The sequence below is a fragment of the Falco rusticolus genome, chromosome 6 (genome assembly GCF_015220075.1).
Source record: "Falco rusticolus isolate bFalRus1 chromosome 6, bFalRus1.pri, whole genome shotgun sequence".
Lineage (NCBI taxonomy): Eukaryota > Metazoa > Chordata > Aves > Falconiformes > Falconidae > Falco > Falco rusticolus.
In genome coordinates this window covers 82764699-82788157 of record NC_051192.1, presented here as the reverse complement: position 1 = coordinate 82788157, position 23459 = coordinate 82764699, and the positions used below count along the sequence as shown (strand labels likewise).

The 23459-nt window shown below is 39.5% G+C and overlaps 1 long non-coding RNA gene across 1 annotated transcript; it reads right to left on the bottom strand.

Moving 5' to 3' along the window:
* Window positions 1–7656: 7656 nt before the first annotated feature.
* On the bottom strand, window positions 7657–11444 carry LOC119149554. The gene is made up of 3 exons (XR_005104745.1): window positions 11232–11444; window positions 10836–10909; window positions 7657–8033 (listed from the first exon to the last, which is right to left on the bottom strand). It is a non-coding gene; the product is annotated as an uncharacterized LOC119149554 (long non-coding RNA).
* Window positions 11445–23459: the final 12015 nt, after the last annotated feature.

Here is a 23459-nt window from a genome sequence, read left to right as displayed (position 1 = left end):
AGCTGCTCTGTCACTCTCCTCCTTGGCTGGACAGGGGAGAGAAAATGCAGTGAAAGGCTCAAGATAAGGACAGGGAGGTCACTCAGCAATTACTGTCACGGGCTAAACAGACCTGGCTTGGGGAATTAGTTTAATTTATTACCAATCAAATCAGAGTAAGACACTGAGAAATAAAACCAAATCCTAAAATACCTTCTCCCGCCCCTCCCTTCTTCCTGGACTTACCTTCACTGCCAATTTCTCTCCCAGGCAGTGGGGGCTGGGGTCAGTCCATCACACGCTGTCTCTGCCACCCCTTCCCCCTCAGAGGCAGGGTCCTCACACTCTGCCCGGCTCCAGCCTGGGGTCCCTCTGATGGGAGACAGTCCTCCATGAACTGCTCCAGCATGGGTCCTTCCCATGAGCTGCTGCTCTTCACAAACTCTTCCAGCCTGGGTCCCTCCCACAGGGTGAAGTCCTTCTGGAACAGACTGCTCCAGCGAGGATCCACCATGGGATCACAAGTCCTGCCAGCAAACCTGCTCCAGCCTGGGCTCCTCTCTCCACAGGTCCTGTCAGAGGCCTGCCCTAGTAGGGTCTTCCCATGGGGTCACAGCCTTTTTCAGGCAACAACCTGCTCTGGTGTGGTGTCCTCCATGGGCTGCAGGTGGATACCTGCTCCACCGTTAACCTCCATGGGCTGCAGGGCACAGCCTGCCTCACCGTGGGCTGCGCCACGGGCTGCAGGGGAATCTCTGCTCTGGTGCCTGGAGCAGCTGCTCCCCCTCCTTCTGCACTGCCCGGGGGGTCTGCAGAGCTGCTGCTCTCACATAGTCTCACTCCTTTCTTTGCAGCTGCTCAGGTTCTTTTCCCCTCTTCTTATACATGCTATCTCAGAAGCACTACCAGGATTGCTGATGGGCTCAGCCTTGGCCAGTGGTGGGTCTGTCTTGGAGCCTGCTGGCATTGGCTCCATTGGACATGGAGGAAGCTCCCAGTCACTTCTCACAGAAGTCTCTCCTGCAGCCCCTTGCCACACAAACCCAGCATATCCGTAAAACAGGTAGCTTCATACTGATCAAGAGAGTTATAGATTAAACACCAGCTGAGAACATTCAGGCTTATGCAATGTGTTTCCTGGGCTTTGAAGAACTTCCATGTCCTGTAGATGGCTTAGTGTATGTGACACCTTACAAACATCTCTTACTGTAAGCACTTAAATTGTCTTGTAGCCCTACAAAAACATGTTGTGTGCTTAAGTTTTATTACATTAATGGTTAAGCAATATAATTGAGAAATAATCTATTCTTCTGTGTCCTAAATCTAAAAACATAATGCTAACAGATAAAAAACTGAGAAAAACAAAAGCAAACAGAGAAAGCAAAAAATCAAAAGCAGGGCCTCTCTCAGAAGACAGAGGTGCAATTTAACTTGAAAACAGAATAGGAATGTCATCTTTCCCTATGAAACTAGTTCTTGTACAAAGTACTTTATAAGAAACACAAGGTAATATATCTTAAGATGAAAAGAAAAAGATAAAAGGAACTGTCCGATATGCTATACAAAACCAATACACCATATGCTAGAATATACACCTGGTATAACACTCAGTACTACCTTGATTTATACTGAATATTATTAAGTCAATGTATACCATGTGAGCATCACCCTTATGTATGCAGACATAAGGATGTAAGCACTACTACATTTTCAAAACCTTCGTTCTCCAGCTGTTTAAACATGTTCTTTCTCTCATCCCTCCTGGTTTTTATTTTTCAGGTTGACTTCTTCAACTAAGAATTTCTATATATGTTTCCAACGCAGAAAAACATCTTTTGAAAAAGTTTCATCAAAATATGACAGAACCATTTTGTACTACGTTATTTTTTCCAGATATCCTGTTCAAATACTTTGTGCTTGTGTTGTATATACCAGGAGGTATTTGGAAAAATTAAAAAAGGAGGTCACCGGTTTCCTTAAATACAGATCACAGCTATCAGAAGCTCCCTTTGTTCTGTCATTTCATTCATATTGTGTTTCTCTCTGATGACTGTTACGTTACTCATACAACATGAGTTAGTAGTGAGTTAGTAGCTATCTAATATGAGTTAGTAATGTTTGTTAGTCCAGTAATCCATGTCCATTTTCAGCATGGATTTCAGCATCTCATTTTTCCAGATAAAGCTATATCTCATTCCCAGTGTAGGATGGGATAATGCTATCCCAAAGGAATCATATATGTCCAGAAAATGCACACCTGCATCATGAGGGGATTTGCGGCATGTGTTTGCATGACCTACATAATCTGGCAGTTCAAGGCACATTCAACAAGTACTAGCTCTCCATATTTCTAATACAGAACTAAATAAATCAATTCATCTTCCTGACTTGCCCAGTTTTAGTTTTTCAGCATCTATTTTTTCATCAGTTCCTTACCAGGCTGTTCAACAGTTTTGTTATCAAAAAGATTATCCTAACATTTATATTAAGTTAATTTTTCTTGATGTCTTCTTATTGTATCTATATATTTAAATGAAATTTTATACCAGTCTTTATAACTTCATGTGTTCTTACTTTCCCATGTTTGATGCATGCAAGCTCTAAGTAATTTGCATTAAACAATTGAATTCAACAAATTGATATTTCACAGAATACTTACACATCACACCGTTCTTCCTTGGATATTTTGTTGTTGTCGTATTCATGAATAGAAAATAAATATGAAAGGCATCTAAGCACCACAGTTGCATCTTTTTGTGGAAGCTGATGCTATGTATTTCCTTTGAATATTTATAATCTTTTATCATTCATTGCTTAGCAGAGCTATAATTATATGCAGGCATTTTATTAATCCATAAAATGAGACAGCACCAAAATACCTTCTATTTTTCTCCTTTTGTCTGCCTCAGCTGTGCTGTTTATTTTTGAATGGCTGAAGGGGAATCAGAGCAGTGATAATTAAGTATACCTGCTTTCATAATTGTTGTTCAAGACTTTCTTCGAGGAGCTTTCTAGAACATAACAAGCCTGGCTGTACTGTGATTTAAATGACTAGATAAGCTGGATTCAACTTCTATGTGGATGCTTTCCCAATTAGTTCAATTTTCTTTATTCCAGGTTGGAAAGTAATTAAGGGAAACCAAATTGTGGTGAGTCATTCTAACTCTGAGAATTTTTTTATACAAGGAATTAATGGAGTTTTACTCATTATTTTTAAAACCCTCTCTAATTTCCAACAACTTTCCTGAGAACCTCTGAACAAGAACTCCCGATCTTTGACTTCTTTAGTCTTGGAATAGTGACTCATGCACAAAATCATGAAGAAAGTTGTAGCCATCAGCCTAATTAACTGAACCTCTTGCTTCCACCTAACAACGCTGTGGCTGCCCTGAGTGATCAGACAGCAGCACTGCATGCTACATCTTCCGATTCTGAACCCCTGGCAAGTACCTCAGCTGTGTTCCTGTGCCATCGGTATTGAGATAAAACTGCTGGAGCACGCTCAAGGGCAGTAGTGCTCTTTAGTAATTCCCCTGGATTAGATGACTTCCCCGGGTTCTGCTTTACAATTCAGACACAATTGTTAGGAGTTTCTCCCACTCTTTGAAAAACAAACAAACAAACAAGCAAAAAAAACCTGAAGAGAGCAAATAGTACTAAATTATCCTCTACAAAATATTCCACATTATTGTTCTCCCAGCACCCTTGTCTTTACTCTTAATTGAAGCAAACTCCTGCTTGGCTGTGCCATCTAGTTCTGGTTTTGACCACCAAAGCAGAGAAATTGTATGAGTGTGGTTTGCAGAACTGGAGCTATGAACGCAGCATGGGGAAGCCCTGAGTGGATGGGCAGTGCCGTTAATTCTCTAGAACACCCAGGAAGCTGAGCCATGTTGATTGCATGTTATGTGATCAGCTGGCTCCCAACGTCGGCTGCTCTGGTCCTTCAAACAGGGCCAGCTGGTGACAATGAGTTGTTTCAGTGATATAAGAGCTGCAACAACTATGGAAGTATTGCTTGTAAAACAAGCAAGCAAATGTGGAATGAGGACAATTATGTCCAAATGGTGTGGGCTGGGAGAGTTTACTACTGAATAGCTTCAGGAAAAAAGGGGCACAGCAGGAAGAACATGAATATTATATCAGTAAGTAGAAAATTAACAGAAGTGGAATGATTGCAGAAAAGGATAAAGAGGGGGATTATTAAAAAAGTTTGAATAGTCTTCTGGGGGTGAAAAGACTTTTCACCTGTATGTCTACAGTACTCATTAGCTTTTGTTTAATTAGAGGGGTCTTAGGACTGTTCTGACTCTGCAGGACACTAAGACATGCTCAGCCATCTCAAACCTGTAAAAAGAGACTCTGGGGGATCTAGGTCACCTGTTTGATGATATTGCAGGCTAACGTGATGATTTTATTTAGCAGAACACCAGAGTGTGGGATATCTCACTCTAACAAGAAGATGAGTTAAACATAACATCAGTGAAAGTGGAGGTATGATGCATGCTTAAAATTGTTGTTACTAAAAAGGATGATGTCATTGGCACGTTGTAGGTTTTTGCAATCTGGGATAAACTGTTAGACAACTTTGGTGTAAAATAAAAGCAGCTGAATCCAACCCATGGATGCTAATTTCAGATTAATTTTGCTGCTCCACTAATGTTAGGTGTGACCATCTAGTGACTCCAGACTGACAGCTGATCTGTCATTTCCTGTTTTCAAAAGCTAGTTGTAGCTGGAACAAAAGGTTGGAAAACCTCAAAATAAACTGTACAGTGAATGACCTGGGGATACAAAAGGGAATTTTCCTGTTCTCATGATACTGAAATACATCCTATTCACAGTGATTCCAATTTTTAAAACACTATGCTAGGGTCTTTGACAACTAAAATGACATGTGAGATGCACTCACACCTACACCCACATATGCACAGGACAAAATCATTTTGACAGTAACTAAAGTGAATGAAGATAAATGGTGGGGGGGGGGAAACCCATGAATTAATTCTGCAAAGCATAAGTCCGAGTGGGATAGATAGCAGCATACAGCATTTAATAGTGTCATGTCACAGATGGAAAAGAATTTCCAAAATCTCTTTGACAGACTGATTGCTTTGATGCAATCACTTATGTGAAAAGCCCAAATGGAAGTGACTGCACCCTTTAAATGGTTTAAAGGTTCTCACAGAGGGCTTGCTTGCAATATTTGCTATTGATGGTATTATACTTGGGAAATTAAGATGACACTGCTGATGGTATCAAGCCTTCTCTGTACGTGTAGAGCTAGTTAGAAAGACCAGCATATGGCTGGTATTGAGGTGGAAACCCTTCTGGTCAATGTTTATTTCTGCCTTACAGGGTATTGCTTTACTTCTTCATCCAAGGGCCTGATTGAACAGCAGAGGTGGCAGATGGCTGTTTGGCCAGAATATTTTTAGGAGAGATGGTGGCTATTCCAGTCCTGTGGGTGATCTTTGGATGGGTGTAGAGCACAGACTGGAGGATTCCAGCAAGGACCACTGCCCCTTTTCAGAAACAAGAGTGTGTGCCGTGCTTACAGTTTGGGAAACCACAGAAAGTGCTGAACTATACAGTAAGTGTGGAATAAAAGGTTCTCAGTGTAAGGAGACAGCAAAAAAGAGTGAGGAGGATTTGTTTTTAAACCTTGTATTGCATTGTCTTAACTAACAGAGTAGAGGTAACTTCTACTAAAAGTCCTACTTGTTTGTCTTTGTTTTGGGGTTGTTTTCTTCTAGTTCAGTATTTTACATTCCAGTAAAACCTATGTTTGGAGATTAAGTGACTTTCTACAAACTCCTTAAGCAAATATGTGATATATCCACTTGAGGATGCTGGCTTTCATAGAATCTTGTGCAAGTATCCTTTACATGTTGATTAAATATGTCACCAGAGTTTGGCACTTCCTGTTCATGGCTTTCATTTCTGCTCCTGGCTTACTGCTCAGTATTAGTGCTCGGAAAGATCCCCAGCTTGAATTGCAAAACCTGTTTTCTGCCAGTAACTCACAGCTTCAACATCAATTTTGCTTTGCCAAAAACTGTGCTGCAATGTGTCCTTCAGGCATTACTCTGCCTTTTCCCCATGTAGCACTCCCATCTTCAGGTTACCGTGTAACTATTATAACTTCATTAGTCTATGTCTTCCATTTGAGACACATAACTAGCTCAGCATAGCTTTTGTGTTATTATCTTGGCATCAGTTCCTGGATGGCAGTCCCAATTCAGTACCTTATCACTGCAGATTTTTATCCTGCTATTTGATGTGCACTCTGGTATGTGGACATCACAAACAGCTTTTGCCTGGAATCTTGATAGTAATCTGTGGCTTGCAGGAAAATTTGCATAACATCATATTTTGGAAAAAAAAAAAAACAAACTTGGTTGGAATGTGATGCTTGTTTTCTTTCCAGTTCTTTCTGATAAATGAACAAAAGATAATCTGATGTTGCTAATGCAGCTTATCCATTTCCTTCCTGAAAGTGGAATTGATGTGTGAATTCACTATTAAGACAGTAGCCATATATAGCTAATTCTTATTACTGGACCTATATTTATACTATGTGCTGCAGGATAGATCTAAATTTCATTTTCTTATTTCATTTGGATACATACATTCCATCTAGCTCTGTAAGCCATCTATCTCATAATGGTTTGTATTGTCTTTCTGTACTTGAATGTGTACACCGCTCTCACAGTTTCTAGTGGTGCCCTACAATTAAATATCTGTTAAAGATCAGGAATGCTGTGATGTTAGTATTGACATCACCTGTGTCAAGAAGCACTGTTGTACACTAAAAAATACTCTCTAGGCAACCTTGCTTTTTGTCCTCCGAGCCTTCTGATCCTACCAAGCATTTTATCATGGAATAGTATCGTGACTTTGGAAAGTTATCTTTGGCCATCAGTCTTGGTATTGTTCTCTATGCTTTACTTGCAACTACTGACATGCAAATGTCACATCAGCTGCATCCCATTAGAGTCAAGCTACACAGCAAGTAGCTCACAGTCTGAGGTTGTCTTTAATGGATAGTGTCACACGGTATTCTAGCTGTTAGTTTGCCAAAGCCCAAGAGCAGTGTCATGCCACTGCAATTGCAACTGCCTCGATTTTTGTATTTTCACTTAAGGATAGAAATGGTAGTGGCATTATTTCAGTTTTCCAATTACTGAGAAAAAGTCTGTCCACTTGGATCTGCCAGTTTGTGTTTCTATTTTAAAATAAGCAAGATATTTCCCCTTCTTCATTGCTTGACTTTTGTATTTGCTGAGGGATGAGATTCTACTTACACTGCAACCTCCACTGCTTGTCTATTGTGTTCTTGATAACTTATTTTTCAGTATTTTATGTTAACCTCTGTGAAGAATCCCTCCTTTTGTAAGTAATCAGTGTGGAGCCATCTGAACTCTTTAGAGACATTATACGAAAGAGTTTTTAATGACATCCTGGAAGAGTATAAAAATCTTTGATTATATGGTCAAAATTACTCTGCAATTGTTTTCCAGGCTCAGTGTTTAGTCACTGATCCTGCATATCTTACTGGGTTTAGTTTGTTTGAGTTTTTTATCATTACTATAGGATTGCAAACTATTATACTTGCAGTAACAGACTAGTAGGAATTTATTGAAGTAGTTCACATTTTTAGTGAATAGTTGGTAGATTTTAATATTGCAGAAACAGTCATGAGCCAGATATCAACGCATCATCTCCAAAGAAACAGATGCTTAAGTGCTGTTAGTCTGACGCTGACAGGTACTTTTACTTTCAAATTCTATTTTTTATTTTAAATATTATCACCTTAGATACTCCACACACACACACACACACACACCCCCATTCAGGAGTGTGTTAGTGTTTGAGAAGGGTTCATGGTTCACACATATGACTAAGTTCTTCCACTTTTTAGGGCCTTTTTGTGCACAGGAGAAGAGATGCCTTATGTGATGCTTCTTAGTGAGTTTCCTGACAAAGGAGCTGTGCCAGCGATCTGGTTGTTTCCTCTGCAAGTACGCTGGACATATGCACACACACTCCATCTGTATGAATGAGAGAGGAGAAAAGTGCATTTCAACATCTGTTGCAGGCAGTTATAAATAATATAGTAGTCTAATATTCCTAGGAATTATGCCTAAAGCAGGGCCCATGGCTCAGCAATTAAAAATGGAAAAACTAGCCTAGTACGATACCTCTAGGTCTCTTGTTTCCTATGATCTTCCTTTAAGTTTTTACCAGATGTTCCTTGAGAAAATCAAGGTCAAGTTACTTTTTATCATGATTTGTGATTTTTCATGGTTGTATTTGAATGTCTGGATGATCCCTGACATTTCTGAAATAAAGCTCTGTGAATAATTGGCCTGGGTGGCACAAGCAAGAAACTGTGGGATTAGGAGGGAATTCATACTTTGATTTTTCAATGAAATCAGCAAATAATTGTTTCAGGATATATATTTGAATGAAATATATAATTTTCTCTAGGATTTTATTTCATTATTGTTATTCAGGTTATACCTCTGATTACAATACCTGGGGGATAAAAACCCTGAAGGTGATTGCGTGAGCCCAGTTTCACATCACATAGAGCAAATTTCATTCATATGTGATGGACTACACTAGCATGTTCTTTGAAGGATTGTTTAAAAGCTACTTCTGCATAATTCCCTATGAGTAAAAAGATATAAAGTACTTTCTAAAATTCCTAACAACATGATGGATTATAAATTTTTAAACTGAAATAAATCAGAATGGATAAACTAATTTCCTTTCTTTCAGAGATGTTAAAGACAGCAAATGTGATAATAGTAATGAAAAAAATATTTTTGAAAGTTGACTCGATTTTAAATATTTTCAAGGATAGTTAATTAGAGCTGACATCCAAAAAGCACCTATTTTCATTAATTCATAGCAAAAGAAAAAGTATCAATATTAATGTATAAATTCCCTTGCTTTTTAGAGACTCAAAACAAAAATTAAACCTCAGAGTCTTATTGTAGTGTAAGGCAGAATGATACCTGTTCTGAAAATCACTATTTTGAGGCAAAGAGAAATTAAAAATGGTCTTCCTAAAACAATAGAGAACTCACCTTTTGAAGATTTTATTTCTAGAAAGAAACATATGAAGAAAATTATATGAAATAAGCTATTACCCATTTTAAATAATGTTTACGTTAATAATAGAACAGCATTCTTTTTAAACTGATGCTTTTGGCACTTGTTATGTGGTATCTGTCTTACCACGTATTTATGAGAAAGAAAAAATAAAGGGAAATTAAAGGATGAAAGAGAAAACTGTTGATAAATACTCTTTTAAAATAACTTTACTTTGACATAAATTATGAGCTATGCCAGCAGTGGTGTTTCAATTATTGGTATGTAATTATCTAGGGAGGAAGGGTTTTAAGAATTCATAGCAACTCCTTAGCATGTCTTATTGGATTTATGCCAGCATGACGGATTTGGTAATGAACTGCTAATCTGACTGTGCTCACCACCTGCCCAAGGTTTGAAATGTGGGTCTGTCTAAATGTCAGCTGCAATTAAGTGTTAGTACCAAAAGGATCTCAGAAAATGAGAAAGTAGTAGGATAGATTTAACTGTCTATTATTGGTATTTATGGCTCTTCTCAGGTTTAATCACTCGCAGCCACTGCACACTAAACACTTTCTTGCAAATGTGGCTGGAAATAGTGTTTAATAGAAGAAATGGGATGAAATGAAGACAGGGAGTTTAGACTAGTAAAACATTCTGATAATGAGATTTGTTAGACAGTAGAAGAATCTCCTAAGGGCAGAAGGGGAAACCAGTGTCTGGGACATGTCCAATTAAACTTGAAAAACAGAAAATGTTCTCCTTGGAACAGGAAATAGATGTAATGAATTTTTTTCATGACTAATTTCTGTTATTCTCAAAGATTTTTCCCAGGCAAGAAATTTTCCTTGTTTCCTATCACTTCTGCAATGAGTAGTTTCATTGTTTTAAAGGATTAAGGCAAATAATTTACAATGTCTATGTTAACTTTGAAACTGGAAAGTTAATCATAGTCTGAATCACATGCACCTCATGCTTACTTATTAATTTATATCCTCTAATCTAAGCCTGGTAAAACAGGAATCTATTCTACCATGTTCTAAAATAGGAACTGTTGTGAGAACATTTCTACTACAAAATATTCCTCAGATTATGTATTCACACTAGCAGTCATGATGCTCTTTTGCGATTAACATTGATACAAGATGAGCTTTCTTGGAGTCACTCCCAATTTTACACTTATTGGGCAAATCTAGGGACATTTCAAAGAAGTGGACACCTGCTAATGTAAACCCAATATTTTGAGAGCACAAAAGGAATGGCTCGGTAATGGGGGGCAACCATTTTGTTAGTCCCAAAATGCAGGGTAGCTATTAAGCTGCAATCTGTCAATTTACACCAAAGCTGACTTTACTGAATCTTGGAAGTTAATAACTTCTACTTAATTTTGTTCCCAGGCTCAGCTATACCTGGGACCATTACCCACTTTAGGCTGGCCTGATTTTTCATTATCCTGCTTCTGACTCTATGTGCAAACTTAACACTGGAAAGCATACCACAGAAACTATTGTTCTATATAAATATAAATACACATATACATATTCACAAAAATACCTATGGATAGAAAGTGAGAAACAAGAATTCCAGTAACTTGACTAAATGCCATTTATATTTTTCTAATCCGAAGAATAAGAATTTTTAAAATACATTCACATTTTATTTTTAATTAAAATTATCAATTTTCCTAAATTTTCACAAAAAATATTTCCCACAATTTTCAAATTACTTCTTTAGAATGGAGTTGGATAGTTTACCTGAAAGGTTTGTTCTTCTTCACTTCTTTCATCTCAGAAAGTGTAGCATATGTAAGGAAGGGCAAAACCAAAGCCTAGAAATGAGAGTAATATTCAATATTTCAAACCAGTTTTTCTTAATACCTCTATTTTTCTAGGAGGAAAACACAGAGAAACCATTCTTGTTCCTTTCGCAGTATCTTACTTTCTAACATTCTGTTTCTTTGATGGAAAAACAGTTTTTAAAAAGTAAGAAGAAAGTGGCTTTCTCCATTAATAATGAAAATACTACTTTATAAACAATTTTAAATGAAAAATCTTAATACATTATCAAATCAAAATTCAGACTTTTTCCTTTCTTTAACAGATTAGATTAAAATTAGAATAATATTTTGAATAGTTCCACTAGCCTACCACCTTTCTTATCATATTCTGAGATAAGATTTGCAAAGTCAGGTCATCTAACAAGCACTTCATTTTCAGGATATTTGCATGATCTGCAATAGTAAACATACTACTAATAAAATTTTCTGAAGATGTAATCACTGGAAAGTACAACAGCAGTGCTTCCCAAGAAGCAGGCAGCACTTTTCTGCTTTCCCACTAATTCCTGCCGTGCTGATTCTGTGCTCGCAGAGCTTAGCAGTGACCCCGATTCAGATTTTTTTCTCAATATCAAAAACCAGTGAGTGATCCACTGACAGCATTCAAAGCACCCTTGGTTGTTCATAAGCATTTATCAGACCCTGAGAGCAGTTTTTCCAGCTGACAGATCTCTTTTGTGAGGTTTAACTAGGTCGGCACTCACATTGTAATGCATGTCTGGATCTGAACTCCGTGGCCCTGCCCTGTCTCTGCTTGCTGTACAGATTCTCATTTTCAGAAATACTTCCTCTCTGAAAAACCTGCTCAGAGTGAACTACAATCTGAAGTCACAATGCACTGTCTGATCAGCGCTATCTCTTCAGCACACTGCATTAGCTGATTAAAAAAAGAAAGAGGATGATGGCTTTAAGCAAGAACAACTATCAGAAATCTGTTTATTTCCTCCTTTTTTTATTTTTATCTTTTAAATGATGAGGGAAAGAGAAGGGGAGAAAAAGAACCCCAGAGAATTTTAAGAATAAGTCATTTCATTCTTAGAAGTCAATTGAGTAATTTTCTTTCGGTTCAGTCTCACATTCCATTATAAGCCAGAACAAAAGACTAGCCCCGCACATTGGTGTGGAAATCAGAATAGGATTCTTTTGCTGAAAACTAAGATGACTTTATATTTCTTAAAAGGCAACTTGGCTGTAAGCCAGAAAAACTATGAAATGCAAAAGAAAAATGAAAAAAAGGACATATGAAATATTTTTTGCATGTATCTCCACATTCTGTATACACACTTTGCATACAGAATGCCACACTGGATTACTAATTCTTGTTTTACAAGTTAGGTAGCTTTCACATCTCTGTTGAAGTTACTTGTGGCTCAGATAGCCACATCGAAATGAAAAAAAGACTTTTTTTTTTAAACAAGTGAAAGATCTAAACCAAAACAGGTTGGTTTCATGGGTGGTAGATTATTAATTACTGAATATATATTAATAAACAAGGTTTTAAATTATGATAACATTATTTTTTTAAGAACGCTTCTCTTCCACAAGATTGTAGCTCCTTACCCTACCAAAACTGTTTAAATCCTTTTTTCCTCATACCTCAGGTAAGGCAAAGGAAGGACAAATGACTTTGCTTATATCATTCAGACAGCTGGAGAAAAACTTCATATAAAATGAAGAAAGACCTTTAATTAGTAGTGGTAGTTGCATGAAGACCACTGGTCTTTCTTTTTGCATAAGCCTTAACAGATTTACTCTCTGCTAAGACAGGCCATCAGAGAATTAATTTGTACTTGTTTAACATTTACATACTTGGTGAAAACTACAGACCCAGGAAATTGGAAGATACGTTTCAAAGCTTAAAATAAGCTCTTCCCCTAGCAACCGTTTAGGAAAATGAGACCTTTGACTTTGATTCAGAAATTGTTTATGCTCCCTAATGGTAATTACATCAGCATTTGAAGAAGGTTCCCCATTATGTAAAGGGTAACTGTAAAGCACATGAAGTATCAAAACAAGCACAGAAAAGCCAGAAGAAGTTCAATTCACAAATTAATTTTACAATGTCTGGGGCACATTCTGCGATGACATCTAGATTAAAGATAAGACAGAACCGTATTTTGCTACTATGGTGACACAGCACCTGCAAACAGCCTAGATAGGATGCACCCAGCTATGGACTGAATTCAGCCCACAGGAACAATCGCCCGCCCCACACACTACTCCTGCATACCTTTTTGATGAGGCATCCTCACACATGCACAAATCTGATCCCTGATATCGTTTCTTAAAGGCCCAGTACGCCCCTTTCTTTCTCACGTATAGCACTCATTGAGGATGTATTCTGTACAATTCTTCTTAACCCCACCTTCCTTTCCTGTCTTGTAAGCATTACAGTTAGTAAAATTATTGTATGTAATGTAATCTGATTCTTCATAAAGATATAATCATTATGACTGATGAGCTAACATACAATCAAAGAATAATGTAGATTGAAAGGGACCCCTTGTGGTTATCTGGCCCAATTCCTTACACAAAGCTGGGACAACTACAAAACTACAGTAAATGTCTCAGAGCTGCGTCCAGTTGAGTTCTGAATGCCTGCAGGGATGGAGATGCCCCACATCTCTTCAGGCAACCTGTTACAGGGTTTGACCACCTTCATAGCAAACAATTTTTTCCTCACATAGAGTCAAAATTTTGCTTGCTTCTACTTGGGTCTCTTCTTTCTTGTCCTTCTGCTTTGCACCTCCAAGAGCAGCCTCACTCTGACTCCTCCATACCTCCCATTCAGGCTGGGGAAGACTGCAATGAAATCTCCCCTGAACCCCTTTTTCCAGGCTAAACAAGCCAACTTTTCTCAGTGTCTCCTTATGCACTCCATTGCATATCCAATGCATATGGAACGTTCTATATGCTCCAGTGTCCCAACTTCTGGATGGCCTTCCACTGAGCTACCTTGGGTATGTCCATGTCTGTCTTGCACTGGGGAGCCCAGACCTGGACCCAGCACTCCAGATGTACCTCAGCAATGCTGACCAGAGGGGAAGGATCCCACCCCTCAACTGGTAAGCATTGGTCTCCCCTCTGCAGCTTGGTATGCAGCTGGCTTTCAGCACTGAAAGGGCACATTTCTGGCTCATGGTCAACTGGTTGTCTACCAGGTCTCCCAGGTCCTTTTCTGCCAAGCTGCTTTTTAGCCAGTTGGCCCTGAGCCTGTACTGGTGCTTCTGGCTATTCCTCCGCAGGGGCAGGATTTTGCAATTCCCTTCACTGATCTTCATGAAGTTCCTGCCAGCCCATTTCTCCAGCTTGATGAGATTCCTCTGAGTTGCAGCCCTACCCTCCAGTTTACTGACAGTTCCATTCATCTGGATTTTGTTTTTGAATTACTTACTAAGGGTGCACTTAAACATTTATTGACCCAGATCATTCCCTGAGGAACACCGCCAGTACCTACCTAGCACTTGAACGTTGTACCACTGACATCTACCCTTCGAGCTCAGTGGTTCATCTAGTCTGCTTTCAAGTGTCACCACTGTAACTTTTCCTATCTCTTAATGTTGATTATTTTTTAATCTAAAAAAAAAAAAAAGAAGCAAAATTAAGAAGAAACAAGCGTGCCTTTCATTTCTTGGCTCTGAAAATCCCAGCTGCGTATGCTCAACTTCCTCAAGCTTTTCTGTTTTCCAGAAAACATTAAAAATAAAGTTTTCACATTCTAACATCTAAGGGGAAAAAAAGACAGAACAGATAATTTTTCTTTTGAAGTTAGTTCTTAAAAATGGCTCTTCCAAAGGGTCGTCTGAGTTCATAACACCTGGATGGAAATTGCAGAAGTTTTCTGAGCACTTCTACTCTTTCTTTTTTTTAAAGAAAATTGGCAAAGCAAAAATGCTGAGAGCTGTTCCTCCTTTCTTCACAGGCTACTCCTGAAAAAGCCCTCTTGAACTAATATGTAAATGTGTATTGCTGCATAATTAAGGATTAGAAAAATGAGGCCAAACTCATCCAGTTTACTTTTTCCAGCCAGCCTTGTATAAATGAGGTGGTGATCTAGAAGAAGTTGGTCTTTTCATTTAAACTGGGACTGTTCCAGAAGACCACGTATGAATAGAAATATTTATTGAAGATGAAATGTTCCAGACTTGAACAGTGGGTAGGAACAGCAAATTCCTGAATAGAAATTAGTATGTAATTATATAATATTTAGTTTTTTTCATAGTGTTTTTAGTTAAATCATAAATATGTTTTATCTATTTCAAAAAAACAGAAGCTAGTTTTCTGCTTTGGTATTTTTGGAAACATTTTAAACATTTATTAATCATCAATTATAATAACTTTTTCTGTTTTATTTTTCTACCATTCTGCCTTAAAAAATTGTACATCTTTTTCTCTGAGAGTAGTTTGGCGCATGGGCCCATGCCCACGTTTGTGAGTTGTGTGACATTCAGAATTGGCCTGACATTTAAATATTTGTCCTTATTTTGGCTTCCGGTGATGATCAAGAGCTCATCTTAGTCCCAGTCCAAAAGCTAACAGGCTTCCCTTAATATAGGTGTGTCTCATGCCAAAATTCAGCAAAAAAACCCCTACTGAATAAAGGTAGAGGTAAGGACAAGGTATGCAAAGAGTCTTAGAGACATATTAAAAAAGACATGGTTGCCTCAAGTTCAAATCTTGGTCCTGAGGAACACTTCTTGACCAAAACATAAATGTAATTGTTAAAAACAGATTGACAAAGAATTTCTGACCAGCAACTACTTCAGTATCATAAATAATTTCTAATAACAGCTACCTGAAACATCAGTGATAATAATAATGAATTGCATTTCACTTTCTGTCATTCCTGCAGTCCCTTAACTCATGGCAATAAACAGGCAAGCAAAATGGCACCTGCCCCTTCCATAGGATAGGCAAGGCCTGAGTATTAGCTTCCTAACTGTTTTTTACACGAGAGGACACCTCTGCAGAGGTGTTTGCAAACTGGGTGAATATCAGCAAGTGAGCAAATGTCCTACTCTAGCAGTGGTGGTCACCAAGTCTGGTCCCGAAGATCCTCTGACACTGCTAACCTCTAGCATGTTTTACATAACTTCTTTGGCTGCTGAGGAGGTCCCAGGGGAACAGGCGACCGAGGCTGGTGTTGCTTACATGGTCTCCCTGACTACCTTCCTCTGCTGCCACTGCTGGCACTGGATGGACCGTTCCACTGACCCGAAGAGGGATTTTTATTTTCTTATATTCTGGCAGGACGACCCAAACTTTACACACACAAGTGGTTATGGACTTGGCTCAAAAAACATTCACATTCCACATCGAGCCTGTCCCATCTGCTCTCTCTTTGATGCCCAGATCCCATGCAGGATGCTCTCTGTGTCCCTTGCAGTACTATCTGTGAAGAGAGAGTGCCATCTTAGGTGTATGGGAATTTTGTGTGAATTCAAACACACACCAAAGACAGATAGGTGAGCCCCGGATCCTCTGAACAATGTTTCTGAGTTTCTTCACCAGCTTAGGTAGTCAGGTGTTCACCTCTTACATGGGCCATGCCCTGCCTCTCCCTGCACATGCATTCACCCTCCCCACACCCCCAGGCACTCTGGCACTCCAGGCCAGAGGTGTGAAGAGGGGCAGCGGAAGAGGAGCACGGAGGGAAGAGTAGAATGAGTTGGAGGACAGTGGCAAGGTCAGAGTATCACAGAGGTGTGTTGTGGTTTTTTTCTCTTTTAAATGGACATATCATCAATGGTGCTTGATTTTTCTCCACCTATGTGGCATTTGGTTTCTGTGCCCTTGCTGTGAGCAGAACCTGCTCAGAAATTATGCTGGGCTGGTTGGACTGGTGGGAGCGGGGAAGGGTGATCAATAAAGCTTGAGCATCTGCTTTTAAGGTAGAAAACTGCATCAGGTATGAGTGAATCCAGTAGAGCAGACTGCCTGGGTTTGCTGAGGAAGGAGCCCACATGTAAGATTTTTTTGCCCTTGTTGTTAGGCAGGCTGTCTTTGATGGCAAAGTGGATGTGGTGTTCAGCCGGAGACACCTCAGCAAGAGTCATAGGTCTCTCCCTGGTGAAGGTCAGGAGTACAGCGGTTCTGCAGGGCCTGGGGCCCCTTTCCAGGGTCATTGAAAGAGCAGCAGGTTGACTGTCATGACTTGGAGGTTACAGTGCTGCTGGGGACACCATGGAGCCAGGCGTAGGGGTAGCGGGGACCAAGGCTTGGAAGAGCCGTGCCCTCCTGGTGGGGCACTGGTGGGTGGTGCACACCGGGCAGTGCTGCAAGGGCCACGCATGCACAAATGTGTCAGTGAGTCTACCAGCTCCAAAGATCCTGGCACCTGCATTTGAGCATCTACCTCATTAAATCATTATATCTTAAACATGGTTTCTGGCTCGAGCTAACAAGCACTCTCCCAAACTATTTTTAGATGTGGTTTCAGAGTTATCACAGACCAAAGACCATTTGCAATCAGCAGTTCACGTGTGGCTACCTTATTTTGGTGGATAAGGGTGTTTAATAGTATGGCTGCAGCCAGTAATAGAGATCCTGACTTATGCATAGACCTCCTCATTATGTTTAGCAAACCACACGCTTGCCTTTTAATTAGTCCTGTGAAAGTTGCAGGGGTTGGGTCACCATGAGAAGGGTACTTAGGGTGTGATAACAAATGAAGAAAGAAAGAAAACGCTCTGAAATTTGTGACTGTGAAATTAACAGTAATACAGAGCAGAATGGGAAAAGGCTTTCTGCATGTTTATTGTTGTCTTGAAGCTGCAGCAAAAAAAGTCTACCAACTTATATACTGCAGTAATTAGCAATTTCCCGTCTCCACACAGTGATTATCTTCAGACTCAGGCTTAGAGCTCCCCTGTTCCTGCATGCATGTGAAAGCACAGGTGCCTGCCAAGACTGCCCACAGTTCCCTCATTGTAAAAGTGGAGAAACTCTAGGTTTTCTATAAGGCAACTGACAGCTCCTTTATAATTTCCATACCTGAGTACATCAGGTTAACCTTATACTTCTAAAAGTCACCATTTGTGCTCCTTTTCTCCTCCAGCATGTCATACAGTGGCATATCTGTGTTCAGTCAATGGGGTATGTGGCAAGGGGGTTGTCACCAAGCTCTGGCTAACTGCCTGTGTGCTGTTATTCTCTCTCTCTCTCCAGACGAAAAGCAGAGGCTGCTTTGAGTCTATGTACCTTTACTGTCAGGTGATGCACAAAGAAGTCAAATGGGGGGATGGGGGTGGGGGGGAAGTGCAAATGCCATCATCCTGTAAGTCATCTTAACCTTGCATTTCCAAAAAAAACTATGCAAAGCCCATTTATTTCTTATATAACAGCTTATTACTGCTACTAGTTACTTTACTGATATATAAATAATTGCTGCAGGCAAAGCCCCAACTCAACTGTGCTTAAATTTAAACATGGAATATCTTTGTACCTCTGTCAGATGCCAAACAACTGTTCAGGAGTTTGAAGTTAAAACAACTCCCTTTTATTACATCTCCTGCTTATGATTTTTTTTAAAGTAAAAATACAGTCAACCCAATGTCAAGTAGTAGAAAATTTAACTTTTTCTCAATAAGTTTAACAGGGCTACCCAGTGGGTAACTTGTAACGTGCTATTGCCTGGCGTTATCTCACTGACTTTCAAAATGCCTTTGCAAACTGGGTTCCCTTCCAACAGCCAAGTGCTTTTCATCCTTGCTGAAGAGTTCTGCTGTTGTCCTTATACTTGCCCCTAGCTTTGCTAGATAAACCACTAATACACATTCTTGCATTTTTCTTGCCAAGTCTCTGAGTGGCTTGCATGGCAATTTCTCCCATCAAAGACCACTGTTTACCAATACCTTGTTAGATACAGATCTGACAGGTTTAAGCTTCCAGGCTTTGACATCATGGAGGGGTAGCTCTTGGACAATGGCTCCTCGACACATCCTTCACAAGAAGCTTTTTCTTACCAGGCAGCGTGAGTCCTAAACACAGAAGCAGGTACAGTGCAGACAGATGAAAGAAGATAGTGAAAGAAATGTATGGAGGTTTTATTTTGTTTTACCTTTGTTTTATCTGAAGCCTGCTATGGTATCATGGTAAAACCTCAGTCTTAGCTTAGATGAAGTAAAGATTTTCCGAGGGGAGAGCATAAATTGGGGCAATAAGCCAAAAAATACAACTTTCCTGGTTTGCTTGAGTTTTTAAAAATCAGGAGTCCTGTCACACTCCAGTGTGGGTAGAGGAAGACACCAGAGCAGAGACAAGAGATGGAAGAATCGGCTACAAGAAGTTTATGCATCCATCAAAGCCCCAGGAGCACACGCACCAGGGTGACCCTTCAGCTGCCTCTTCTCCCTCCCCTCAACCCCCCTCCCAGACTGGTGACTTCAGGCAAATGAGAGTCATGGGCGCCAGCAGCAAGACAAAGGGAGGGCAGCAGATTTCATGTTGTTCCAGCACTGAGAAAGTTGCTCAGGTTGCTGACATATGCTGTGGAGACAGATTTCCGCAGTGTGCAGACTGAGATGCATAATCTGAACAAGGTTATGAGCCAAACATCTACAGTGTTTATTGAAAACATCCCCAATGTTTAAAATTCCGTGGTCTTCTGAAACCCAGAAATCCAGCCCTGCAGTTATTTCTCCCTTTCCGAGAGAATGAGACGCATACATGCTTGGGAACACGTGGGTCACTTTTTTCCCCTCCCTCCTAGCAGGAGAGACAGTTTAGCCTGCTTTTCCTGGTTCGCATCCTGGGATGAATCACTGCAGACAAACAGCTCCAGCAGAGAGGCGGCTCAGAGGCCAGTACAGGAGGAGAAGAGGAGCTGTCTGTCACTGGGCAGGAATCACCGTGTAGAGACAGGGAGAGGGGAGGAGAGTGATTTATGTGGGTCCCTTTACGAGGGTGTCTGGCTTTCAGATACTGTGTGGGATTTTTCTTTGACAAACAAACAAATACTAGTTATATTTCTCTGTCTGGAAAAACTCACTGCTTCAACCAGTCACTCTCCTCTTTGCTCATTCTTTTGACTCTCACTCATGCTAAGCTGCTTTAGAGGTATTTTTGGAGATATTCAGGCTTGGAACACTGTGTTCCTCCTAGCTGTTTTCAAACTTTCTTGCATGACACTCCTTTCCACAGTGCTGGTCTTTGAGCCAGCCAGAAATAAGGGTATTACTGAGCACAAAAAAAGCGTTGTGTATCTTCTCCAATAACTACTTTTAAAGCTGTAATATATCTGCAGAGTGATTTTAGCACATTTTTAAATGCCAAAGGACATTTTAAGACCGTGTCTGGTGACATTATTCATGACACATCTTCTCTGCAAAGGTGGGAAGTAAGAAGAAATAAAGGCTAGACAGGTTTATTTGTTCAAACGTACACAGACTTGGCTCTGTGTAAAGGGGTACTGTAACCTCTTAGTTCTCGTAAAACTGACCCTTGTGCCTGTGCATGCATGTGTACATGCATAAAAGATAAAGACGGAGCAAGTGAGAATATTCTTGTAGCAGTACACAAAGCTGCTCCCATCCATGAGGCGCTTGTTTTCTGGAATTTATGTCTTGAAAATTCAGAAGTCCCCCAAGTATAAGAGAGAAAGGTTTTTGCATAGGAGAACTGCTAAAATTCCACAACTCCAGAGATCCATACTCATTTCTTTCATATTTTGATGCCAGATATTTTATTTGTACATTGCTTTCTGTTAGGTATCATCCCAGCAATCTATCAGGCTGCTTAAGACTTTCATGCATTGCAGTCCAGATAAGAACTAGAATAAATTTCAACTTTGTGTGGATAAAATATATGAGATCTCATTTAAGGTAGTTTTAAGAACATCGCTGCAAATGTAAGCTGGATTCCTGCCATGTGCACCAAGAAGGCATGTTAGCATGCCTCTTCCAAAATTCTACTGCAGTCTGCGTCCTAGCAAGCACGTTTCCTAGCTGCTGCCCTGGAAGTTGCTACAAGTGATCTGTGTCACTGTGCTGGTGGGAACACACGGAGGAGAAAAGTCTGGGACACCCTGAACTAAAGCATATTGTTACTTTCTCAAGTAAAATTTTATTATTATTATTTCTCTTTCCGCTGTTGCCATGTACCATTATATCATTCATACTGGTTGAATGTCCATCATCATGCTTCTTTTCTGTGAAACACATTAGATTTTTTTGTGCAAGGGATTGGAGCACTCAGACTTTAAGACACTCACTTGCACTTGCCCATATTGATTTTTGTTGTATATAAAATACATGGAATGTGCATACACACACATGCACACACAGAAACGTACAAAATCCCATGGTTATTTATTTTATTGACAGCTGTTTGATTATATTTGAAGATATGCATTAGACTTCATTTGATTTCTACTTAGTTTAAAACTGAGTGCTATAAGCAATCATCCTATTGTTACAATGAATTCAACCCATACTATTCCTAGGAGTGCTTCTGTGCTTTAAAAAACCCCACAAATTTCACATTAAGCAAGCAGTGAGGAGAGCACAGGTTTTCTACTTAAACAGAGCATTATGTGTTATCATGGATATAACGAATAGATAGCTATTCTCTCTTCCTTTCAGGTGCTCAGGTAGAATCAGTTATAATTTTGGTTTCCAAAATTTTGAGGGGAAAATGGCTTTATCCTGAATGTTTCCTGAGAAAAATGTGCAATGAAAGGTGATTTATGTTCGTAGGTGAAAACATTCATTAAAATTTTAGCACACTCTTCTCTGGCTTGTCACAGAGTAGAGTGAGGGTGGACCTAAGAAGATCTTTGCTGCGTACTTTGCTTTGACATAGCCCAGTGACAGCTGCCTATACCCCTGTGCAGTGTGCTTAACGTCTGACTTGCAGAATAATTTATGTCATTCAGCATGCTAATAGGTCCCTCCAAAGGTGCTTTTTCATTACTTATATAACAAATTGGTTCAAAGTAAGATACTCATGACTATAGCACAGAGAGAAAACACGCATTGCTACCATGAGAGCTATTTTATTTTCTATCATCAGCACCAGGATGGTGCATATATTTTGGGAAGTGTCAAGGCTGACGGACAGTACTAAGTTTGAGTTTCTACCTATACCCTTATAGACAACAGCAAAAACAAACAAACTAAAAAAAAAAAAAAAAAAAAAAAAAGCAAGCAAGACCACTACATGGCAACCACATTTGCTTGTGCTGAAGATCAAACAACTCGGTGGTAGTTCTTAAATTCTGGTTGTATTGATTGTGCTATTATCACACTGTGCTTTCCTGCCCATTTGTTATCTTTCTTCTTTTCCATAGGTTTGTTTCCAGAGAAGCTACTCTCCTGACTCAGGCAAGACTGCACGTGAATGGTAGCAGCAGCCTTGGAAATCCCTTTGTTATTCATCAGGGACTGTTTGAACCTCTGCCAGCTTCTTTGATGGGGCCTCATTCAGAAGCCATCAGGATCAATGGAAAAACTCCAGTTAATAAGGCCTTGATGCCAATCCAGATCTGACTTCAAAGTTCTCCCAAGAAGGATCTGCTTCACAGTATGCTACTTGATAATTCTCGTGCATGGGCACATTTTTCCTGTGAAAGAAAATGTATTTGCTTCCATTCTGCTACAGAAAAGCTTGCATGTGTCCTTGGATTTTTGGCAGATGTTGAAAACAGATCAGGAGCAGATGATGTGAGGGCAACAATATGTCCCTGAGCAACAGCAAAGCAGCAGGTGCAGGAGGAGCATATGCCAGATTCCCATCAGCAGAAGCAGCCGCATGGAGGGCTCTCTGGGACTGCATGTGAGGTGCATGCTCCACTCTTCTGCTGGCACTGGGGAATATTCATAAGTCTGCACTAGGCCAAGCAAATAATTTACAAACTTAATTTTCAGTTATGTAATAATTCAGAAAGTAAACACACGGAGACTGTAGTGCAAGAGGATTTCTCAGGGAAAACAACCTGGGTCTTTAAAAAAGTATCATATTTTACTTTTAAATATTGAATGTCTAGATACAATAATGAACAAAATTAGACACCTCAACTCTGACCTTGTCCTAAAACCTTTCCCACACATCCAGGAACACGAAAAGATTCCACTCATTTATTTTTAATAAAAGACACCAGTTTCAGAAGATACTGTATAAAGTTAATTTGGAATGTTCAATGAGACTGCTTCTGAGACATTCTTAAAAAAAAAAAAAATAATTTAAAAAGCAACAACAAACCAAAAACAACAAAAAGAAAGACAAGCAATGGTTCAGTGACTGAAAGCTTTTTTCTGCTCTTCAGCCCTGGTATGCTACATTGCTTTGAATGGATTCAATAAAAATAAGTCCATTGTGATAAAAATTGAATTCTGGATAGAAGTTTTCCATTTCCCTCCAATGTCACATTATCTGTGTGAAGGTGGACAAAAATCCAGTTTATAAAATATATATGCATATTATGCATTTTACCTCAAGATAAAGCCAAGATTTTTCTAAAACAAAAGATGATACACCCCTAAAGTAACAACTATTAAAAAGCAGCCAGTGCAATAGAATATAAACTTTGTGCACCACGCGGGAT